This window comes from Capsicum annuum, chromosome 7 (assembly GCF_002878395.1).
Source record: "Capsicum annuum cultivar UCD-10X-F1 chromosome 7, UCD10Xv1.1, whole genome shotgun sequence".
NCBI lineage: Eukaryota > Viridiplantae > Streptophyta > Magnoliopsida > Solanales > Solanaceae > Capsicum > Capsicum annuum.
Genome location: NC_061117.1, coordinates 68315508 through 68324561, shown reverse-complemented (window position 1 = coordinate 68324561; position 9054 = coordinate 68315508).

Genomic DNA, 9054 nt, shown 5'->3' with positions numbered 1-9054 from the left:
ACATTAAGTTAATGAGAATCTTTTCAACTCAGAGTGATCGATCGACGACTTGGGTAGGGATGAGCGCAATACCTACACTATCCTATTGGAAAGACTCAATTGAAGTTGTAGTTGACCCTATGAACTCATTCATCCCTAATTCTACCAAAATAAATTTATGTTCTAGCTTAACATTAAGTTAATAAGAATCTTTTCAACTCAGAGTGATTGATCAATGACACGGGTCGGGATAAACGCAATACCAACACCATACAATTGCAAAGACTCAATTAAAGTTGTAGTTGACCTAATGGACTTATTCCTATCCCATCTATGGCTTAAATTGAATAAACAGATGACTACCAAGTTGCAATAGATGCCACATCTGTTTAAATTGTCAAATAATTATAGACATCTGTTGCAACATATGACACATTTGATGGAAAAATCAAAAAGATATATCCAGATGTTGCAATAGATTATCAATATGTTGTAAGTTATCTAACAGATGGAATATATTTTGCAACAGATTACCCATTTGTTAGATTTATTTTAAAGCAATTTTTTTCTAAAATACAATAAAGATAAAATGTTATATTTAAATCTATTTTTTTAATTTACATGTTCAAAAATTCACTAGTTTTATTTAATTAATGGACGAACAGTCGTGACTTTTTGACTAACCCTTTCGAATTCAATTATTTATAAATAGATCCCTTCTTACTCGTTGTTTCTACTATACTTACAAATAAGGCTGATCCATATTTTTACAAGAAGATTCATATCGAGTCCTTGCAGAAACTCCAAAGGTAGTTTGGTGAACTCTAGAGAAATTTGGCCGACTTCAGAGCAAGGCTGAGGAGGGCTCTGCTGCTACCAAATGAAAATTGTTCGGTTGACAATAATAGTAATAGTAATAATAATAATGATAATAATAATAGTAGTAATAATAATTAGATTATGTTTTTTTCTTTTAGCGTATGTATTTTCCTTTGTATATCGGATCTACCTATGGGATTCAAAAATCTATGTTTGGTCGACTTTAAATTTTTAACTCTTATTTAATATTTGAATATCATTTTGTTTATTCCTTATTCTCAACATGTCAATGGTTGGTGGTAGGGATTGAGTATTTGTGGCTACAGAGGTTAATCTGATGCAAAAGATGGATCATATGTTGCAACAGATAATTATTAATAAGAAAAGGTTATTATTGTTATTGAGAGGGTGAAAAGATATGACTTTTCAATTATTTAATATGAAAAATGGTTCGTAAATAAATAATAAAAAAAAATCAATGATAAACACAATTTACAATTGTAAAAGAACAGTTATTTAATTTTAATAATTGATCGTGACTTTTCACCATTTTTATTTTTAAATTTATTTTTTAAAATTATTTATTTATTTATTATATAATAAAAAAGTCACAATATTGGATTAATTAACTTATATGATGATTGTTAGGAAAAGTGAACAGTCGTGACTTTTTGTCTAAAACACATTTAACAATGTTGCTGATGCATCAAATTCCTCATTTATTGCGACTGATATATCAGCTATTAGAAGAAATCAAAAAAGCTATTAAAATAGATGGTCGATTTATTGCAACAGATGATATATCTATTGCAGCAGATGGTTTATCTGATGCAACAGATACAAAATCTGTTGCCAAAATTCAATAAAAATGGTTATTATTTTATTAAATAAATAGTTATTGAAAAGGTTTCTTCGATTTTTAAATTGAGAAAAAGGTTATTTAATAATAATAAGTTGAAAAGTCTTGACTTATCACAATAATAAAAAACTCACTAGCTTGATTTAATTAAGTCATTTCTTTTCAAAGAAAACAATAAGAAAATAAATGATAAACACAATTTATAATTGTAAAAAATGGTTATTTAATTTTAATAATTGAAGTTAATATTAAATAGGTGTCATTTCTTTTCATAGAAAATATTTTTGTTTTTACATTTGTTTTTTTTAATTTATATAATAAGAAAATCAACAAATTTAGATTAATGATATGATGATAATTTAAAAAAAAAGATAGATTATATGTTGCAACAGATAGATTATCTGATGCAATAAGTTTTATATTTGTTGCAACAGATAATATATCTGTTGTCACAAATGAGTTATCTGATGCAACAAATATAGAATCTGTTGTCACAACTCAATAAAAATAGTTCTTGGAAAGAACTAATTAATAATAATAATCTGAAAATTCATGGCTTATCACAATATTTATTAATTTTATTAAGTCATAACTTTTCATGATAATACAAAATATAATTAATAAATGGAGGTAAACAGTTAGATTATTTGTTGCAATAGTGTAACACCCCGACGTCTTCTTAGCTAAATTCCGTCCATGGAAAGTCTAAGCATTAGCTTTTAGAATGATCTAAATTAATATTCATATGGAATTTCCTAGATTTCAACCTTTCATTACGTAGATGACTAAATTAGCTTTCCAAGGACATAAGATTCGTCCAAAACGGACTCTCGGTGAAGAAGTTATGAATAATTTAAAGTTCCAGTCGTAAACATCGTCATTTTGGTGTCTAGCACGTGGCGGAGAGGGTCAAATTGATAATCGTCAAATTTCAATGGGGCTCCGCTATGGTAGCACATCGCGGAGGCACTCAATTTCCCACTCATCTAATTCTAGTGGACCATCGCGATTGTGGCGCATCGCGGTAGCACCCAAAATTGGGTCTTTAAGTTCAAATCTCCAGTTCCGTTTAGGAGTCATTAAGGGTAATTTTGACTTTTTCCTAGCCTTTAAAATGGCCCAAACAAAAGATTTAGGGTATGTTTGAGCAACTTAACCCTACTTTCATCAAAATCATCAAGAATCCTCTCTAGAGCTTCAAAAAAGAACTTCAAGAAACTCAAGATTCAACCGTGGGTTTTCAAAATTGATTGAAGATTTGAAATTTCCGGATCATAGGCTTCAAGAAACACCCATTGTTTTCCTATTTTGAGGTATGCGGGGTTTTTCTAAAAATCTCATGGGCATAGAAATCATGATTTTAAGAAAGGGGTTTTTAGATTTATGAATACATTCATATTTTAGAAATCTTGACGATATTGTTTTGGTCTTTTGATATTCCCCAAATTGATTTGAAATTATATATACGTATGCATATATTTTATGATTTATGAATGAATTGAGAGCATGACGCACATGAATCCCTCTCTTGGTATGATTTTCCCAATTTTCTTATGATATAGATTGTTTTGAATGTATCTTGAAAATCATGATATGAAATATCTTGATTAATACTACAAATTGATTTATGGTTTTAAATTCTAAAGATAGGGTTTTGCATATTGATAAATGTTGAAAATATTCATATAATGAAAGAGTGCATGATTTTGCCAAAAGCACATGACCACCATATGTTTGAACAATCTTAGCATAGTTTTGACTTGTGTTCTCGGAACATGAAATCTTTTATATTGTTTTCATATTTGGGTGGTATGAATTGTGTTTTAATGAAAGAATTATGCATGATGCATTATAGCTCAGAAATAGGACTTTCAAGTCTTGGTGTGACAACACCAATTCAGATTATGCCATGATACTTCAGAACAGATTTAATGCATGTTTGAAATTAGACTTTTCAGATGTTGAAACTAGAAACATACATGATTTAGAACAGGATAAAATTGGGCATAAAAAGAGTTTAGTTGGTTCCCCGAAGAAGGCATGAGTATTAAAAAACTCATCTCTCAAAACCGTGATTTGTCGATCTGGGTTTATTTATTACACTGGCCTAGAGCCCTGTGGCATATCAGATTCAGGAACTCCAACCCTTGTGACACACTTGGGTTGGGGGCTTCCCCGCCGAGTCAATGACGGATTCCATACCGCCCGTGGAATATCAGAATTTTAGGGGAGTTCTACCTAACTCAAAAGTAATATACAGATCAGAACTTGCATTGACAGGCAAGTTACATGTTTTTCAGAAATGCGCCCATGTGTTTTGAAAGCCACTTGATGTATAATGTTTTGAAAAAGTTGTTTCCCAAACTATTTTATTTATATATAAGCTTTATTTTAGATTTGCTTGTGTACCAGTACATCTGTATTGACCCCTTCTTCATCTCTATAGGTTCTGAGGCTCAGTTTAGGGGTCCAGGAAGGCAGTAGATTCATCAGACAGAGTTGCAGTGATTAGTTTGTGAGCCTTCTCTATTCTAGGAGTCCCATCTTTTAGATTATGTCCCTCATTATCATTTTGGTCTACTAGGGGCCTTGTCCCAATTTTCAGACAGTTGTTAGATTTTCCTGTAGTAGAGATTTCACAGACTGAGTCAGATGTTATTAGATGTAGTTGATTTTTAATTTTCATACTTATGCTGCATTCATAATTGACCATGTTTTCATAGGAGATTATGTTTCTGCATCTTCTTTATTTATATGAATGTGTAGATGCTTACCAGATAGAGAGGGACGTTCTGACCCCTCAGGGTTTGGGATGTCCGTCACGGCCAGGCCCTAGTTTGGTTGTGAAAAACTTGGTATTAGAACACGGTTCATGGTCCCAGGGTGTCTGCAAAATTGCATCGGGTAGAGTCTTATTTATGAGTATGTAGCGCACCATACTTATAAGCATAAGGCTACTAGGCAATTAGGAATGTTTCTCTTCTTTGTGATTTAGTTCGTGCTTTAGAGTCTAATCTGTCCCTTAATCAATGATCTCTTGCTTTTTAGAAAAACTAGTTATGCCTCCCCGTCGTACCAACATTAATGCTCAAGAGTACGAAGTCTTTCCCACTCATGGGATAAGGACACTAACAGAGCTTATACTTCAGAACCTGTCCCTACTCTAGGAGTCTCTCCAGTCCCAACTAGTCCACCTAGGGCTGCTCGAACTAATGTTAACCATCCCCCGACTAGTCAGAGGGATATTTTAAATACAGAATTTAGACAATCTGTTCATACGCTGACATAGTTGGTGGCTAATCAGGCCTAATGATCACAAGATGTTGGGTCTGCAGCTATTATATCTGAAGCTACTAGGGTGGGTCAGTTCATGAGAATGAACCCACCTAAGTTTACTGGTACTAAGGTAGAAGAGGATCCGTAAGAGTTCATAGACAAAATGGAGAATATTTTTAGGGTAATGCATGTAGATCAGGTGGAAGGTATTGAGCTAGCGGCATACCAGCTAAAGGATCTAGCAAACTAATTATATAATGAGTGTGGGAAGAGGCGAAGGGTGACAGTGCTGAGCCCACAGTGTGGAACGAGTTGGTGGAAGCTTTTCTTGACCAGTTCTTTCCTCTAGTGTTGAGGGAAGCCAAAGTGGAGGAGTTCATGAACCTTAAGCAGTGTAAGATGAGTTTTCAGGAGTATACTTTAAAGTTTAATCAGCTGGCCCGTTCTGAGATGACGAGCAGTATGAGGGCCCGAATGAGGAAGTTTGCTTTCGGCTTTTTAGATGATCTAGTGCTTGAATGTCAAGGGGCGATGCTAAATAGGGAATTGGACTTTTCTAGGCTGACAGTACACATGCAGCAGGTTGAGAAGAAGAAGAAAAAGATAGCCGAGTCCAGAGAGAAGAACAGGTAGGCAAAGAGAGCCTGATCAGCGGATCAAAACCCCGATCAGCAGCAGAGTGGTAATTAGGGTAACAAATATCAAAAAAAGAAATTTTTGGGAAAGGCACAGTCTACAGCTAGCGTCCCAGCGCCCATACCTCCAGTTGATAGACGATCTTAGATTTTTTAGGCCAGCCAGGGACCCAGAACTCAGGATACTCAATCGCAAGATAGGGTGGCTCAGCAATACCATTCTTATTCCTGATGTAAGACTTGTGGTAGGCATCATCTAAGAAGGTGTCGTTGGGCTCGTTGGTGTATTATTCATGCGGTCAGACGGGCCACTTCCAGAGAGAATGTCCCTCTTCTAGGAGGAATATTGGTGGAGCTAAGTCTCAGGAAAACTCTTCTGCACCACCACCACCTCAAAAGGGCACCAATTTAGCTGCCGGGAGTGGTCGCAATTGACTGCATGCTCTGACTAATCGCCAGGAGGCAGAAACCTTGCCAGACGTAGTCACTGGTACATTACAAATTTTCTTCTGTGAGATATATGTATTGCTTGATCCCGGGTCTACCTTATCTTATGTAACCCTGTATGTGGCTGTTGGTTTTTGGTTTGAATCTAATGTGATTGTTGAACCTTTCTTTGTTTCCACTCCGGTGGGAGATTCGACTGTGGATAGAAGGGTGTATAAAAATTGTGTTATGTCTATTCTTAGTAGGGATAATGTAGCATACCTCACAGAACTTTATATGGTTACTTTAAATGCTATCCTAGGGATGGAATGGCTCCATCGATGTTATTCCACACTAGACTGTAAGACCCGAAAGGTTACCTTTTATTTTCTGAATGAGCCAATAATAGAGTGGGAGGGGCATTCCTTAGCACATAGAGGGCACTTCATAGCTTATCTCAGAGCCCGTAAACTTATTTCCAAGGGTTTCTTGTACCATATTATTTGGGTTAAAGATTCTAACGCCGAAATTCTCTCCCTTCAGTCTATCCCAGTAGTAAATGAATTCCCAGAAGTTTTTCTGGATGATCTCCCAGGAATTTCACCTGATAGGGAGATAGATTTTGGCATTGATATGTTTCTAGATGACCATCCTATTTCTATTCTGCCATATAGAATGACTCCTGTAAAGTTAAAAGAGTTAAAAGAATAGCTAGCAGATCTCCTAGATAAGGGTTTTATCAGACCTAGTGTTTCTCCTTGGGGTGCACCTGTACTCTTCGTGCGAAATAAAGATGGTTCCCTACGTATGTGCATATATTACCGCCAATTGAATAAGGTTACAGTGAAAAATAAATATCCTCTTTCTAGAATCGATGACTTTTTCTATCAGCTTTGGGGTGCTAAGTGTTTTTTAAAAAATAGACTTTCATTTGGGATATCATCAGTTGAAAGTTAGGGAGTCAAACATTCCTAAAACAGCCTTTCAAACCAGATATGGTCATTATGAATTCTTAGTCATGTCCTTCGGGTTGACCAACGCCCCTGCAACTTTCATGGACCTAATGAATAGGGTCTTCCGTCAGTTCCTAGACCTGTTTGTCATATTTTTTATTGATGACATCTTGGTTTACTCTAAAAGTGAGGAGGACCATGCCAACCACTTCCGCACTATTCTTCAGACCCTCAAAGATCATAAGTTGTATGCAAAATTCTAAAATTATGAATTCTGGATGAATGCTATTGCTTTCTTAGGGCACATTGTGTCTAGTGAAGGGATTAAGGTTGATCCCCAAAAGATTGAGGCAGTAAAGAAATGGCCCAGACCCATGACTCCAACCGACACTCGGAGTTTCTTGGGTTTGGCAGGGTATTACCGAAGGTTTGTAGAGATTTTCTCTTCTATTGCAGCTCTACTTACTAAGTTGACTCAGAAAAAGGTAAAGTTTTTATGGTCCGACTCTTGTGAGAATAGTTTTGAGAAGGTGAAAGACAAGTTGAATACGGATCCTATTTTGACTCTTTCGAAAGGTACAGAGGGTTTTGTTGTGTACTGTGATGCATCCTGTGTGGGACTTGGGTGTGTACTTATACAACATAGAAATGCGGTGGCTTATGCATCTAGGCAGTTAAAGGTGCATGAGCAGAACTACCCCACTCGTGATTTGGAATTAGTAGCTGTGGTGTTTACGCTTAGAATTTGGAGGCATTATCTTTATAGGATTTATGTTGATATTTTCACTGACCATAAGAGTTTGCAGTATATTTTCTCATAGAAAGAACTAAATCTCAAGTAAAGGTATTGGATGGAGCTTTTGAAAGACTATGACATGAGCCTTCACTATCATTCAGGTAAGGCAAATGTGGTAGTCGATGCCCTCAGCAGATTGTCTATGGGCAGTCTTTCTCATGTTGAGGAAGGGAAGAGAGAGATAGTAAAAGATATTCACCTGCTTGTAAATCTAAGAGTGCGACTCTTGAATTTTGAAGATTGGGGAATGGTTGTTCATGAGATAGCTATGTCTTCCCTTTGTACGGAAGTTAAAAAGAAGCAGGTTGAAGATCCCATCTTGATGCAAATTAAGAATGATGTGGGTCAGCAGAAGGTGATGTCATTTGAGATCGATGGTGATGGTATTTTAAGATACCAGGGTAGATTATGTGTACCAGATATGGATGATTTACCGAATAGAATTCTTGATGAAGCTCACACTTTGAGGTATATTGTTCACCCAGGCTCTACTAAGATGTACCAGGATCTAAAATCTTTGTATTGGTGGAATAATCGTGATATGTCTAACTTTGTTTCCATGTGTTTGAATTGTCAACAAGTTAAAGTAGAATACATGAGGCCAGGTGGTTCTTCCCAAGAGATAGCCTTGCCCTTGTGGAAGTGGGAGATGATTAATATGGACTTCATTACAGGGCTCCCGAAGTCCCGAAACCAGTATGATTCTATTTGGGTGATTGTAGATAGACTGACCTAGTCAACCCATTTTCTCCCTGTTAGGACTAACTATTCGAGAGAGGATTATGCCCAGTTGTTCATTGCAAAAATAGTTCATTTGAACGATGCGCCTGTGTCCATCATATCCGATCGAGGTACATAGTTCTCTTCTCAGTTTTGGAGATATTTCTAGAAAGGATTAGGTACCCAAGTGAACCTAAGCATTGCTTTTAACCGTCAGACCGATGGGCAGGCCGAACGTACCATTCAGACCCTTGAGGACATGTTGAGGGCCTATGTGATTGATTTTAAGGGTAGTTGGGTAGAGTACTTGCTGTTGATAGAGTTCGCATATAATAACAGTTTCCATTCCAGTATTAAGATGGCACCATTTGAGGCACTATATGGAAGAAGATGTAGGTTTCCTATAGGATGGTATAAGTAGGTGAGATGCAAATATTTGGGCCCGATCTTGGTCATCATGCAATGCAGGATGTGAAAGCCATCAAAGAACGACTTAAGATGGCTCAGAGTCGTCAGAAATCTTATGTCGATGTTAGGAAAAGAGATTTAGAGTTTGAGGTCGGTGATTGGGTATTTCTAAAAGTTTCTCCT